The following is a 1,706-nucleotide window of genomic DNA, read 5'->3' as shown; positions in this document are numbered from 1 at the left end:
AGGTGTCAATACCATTGGCAAAAAAAAACTTATTGTTAATGGCCTCAAGGCTTATGATCACATTGGGTCACGACTATCATAGTCCTCTCGAGCCACTCGCTCCTTGAAATACTCCTAAGTACGGACTAAAAGATTTTCCATGAATGCAACATGACGAACCATGAAAATACCCAGATCGGCATGCCATAAGGCTACCATTGGGGTACCAGGTATTGGATGAAAATACCCAGAATTGGATGAACCAGGTATTTAAACCTCTCCTTAGAAAGTGTGTTTTAGTCTTTTTTGATGATATTCTAGTGTATAGCAGGACACTTGAGGAACACTGGACTCACCTCGCCTTGGTGTTTGAGCTAATGAAGTCTAACCACATGTTTGCCAAGTTAAGCAAATCTGTGTTTGCAACTGACAAAGTAGAATACTTGGGGCACTATATTTCAGCTGCTGGTGTTCAAACTGATCCAAATAAAATTAATGTTGTTCAGAGTTGGCCTACTCCCACTACTGTCAAAGATTTAAGGGGTTTCTTGGGGTTAGCAGGGTATTACAGAAATTTTGTAAGAGGTTATGCAACCATCAACAAACCCGTAACTGATCTTCTCAAAAAGGGAGGTTTCTCATGGAGTGAACAAGCTCAAGTTGCATTTGAAAAACTCAAAGCTGCATTGGTGACAGCTCCAGTACTGGCTGTTCCAAACTTTGATAAGCAATTCATTGTAGAAACCGATGCCTCTAAAAAGGGGATTGGTGTTGTCTTAATGTAGGAGGGTCACCCTTTGGCCTTCATAAGAAGAACTTTAGGTCCAAAATGGCAACAGTTGTCAGTGTATGAAAAAGAGCTGTTAGCTATTGTGTTTGCTGTGCAAAAGTGGGAGCAATACCTTTTGGGAAGTCACTTTCTCATTAGGACTGATCAAAAAAGTCTGAAATGGCTTCTACAACAGAAGATCTCCACACCTTTTCAGCAGTTTTGGCTCTCTAAATTGATGGGATTTGACTATGAAATCCAATACAAAAGTGGCAAAGAAAATGTGGCTGCAGATGCTCTATCTAGAGTTAGTGGTACTGAGATTTTGTTGATGGCAATATCTGTTTTGGATTCGAATTTATCAGACTTGATTTTGGCCAGTTATCAGTTTGATGCTACACTGAAGGAAGTACTTCTGTCATTGACTGATGGCCAACTGGTGGAAGGGTTTTTGTTGTAGAATGGTCTCATCAAACAGAAGAATAGAATTCTGGTTGGTCCTGATATAGAGCTTCGAAAGAAGATCATTGAGTGGCAGCATGCTGCTCCTGAAAGTGGCCATGGTGGTAGAGAGTTGACTGTTTCTAGAGTCAAGTCCATTTTTACTTGGAAAGGGCTCACTAAGGATGTTAGACGCTTTGTTAGACATTGTGTCACCTGTCAATCCTCCAAGTATGATATTGCAGCAACTCCGGGTCTTCTTCAACCACTCCCTATTCCAGAAAAGGTGTGGGTGGATGTTTCTATGGATTTCATTTCTAGACTTCCTAAATCTGGTGGCAAGGAAGTTATTTTTGTAGTGGTTGACAGACTCAGCAAGTATGCTCACTTTATGGCTCTCTGTCACCCATACACAGCTATAACAGTTGCTCAAGGTTACCTAGATAATGTATTCAAGCGGCATGGATGGCCAAGAACAATAGTGAGTGATAGGGATTATGTTTTCCTGAGTAACTTT

This window comes from Spinacia oleracea, chromosome 5 (genome assembly GCF_020520425.1).
Source record: "Spinacia oleracea cultivar Varoflay chromosome 5, BTI_SOV_V1, whole genome shotgun sequence".
NCBI lineage: Eukaryota > Viridiplantae > Streptophyta > Magnoliopsida > Caryophyllales > Amaranthaceae > Spinacia > Spinacia oleracea.
This window is presented reverse-complemented; position numbering follows the sequence as displayed.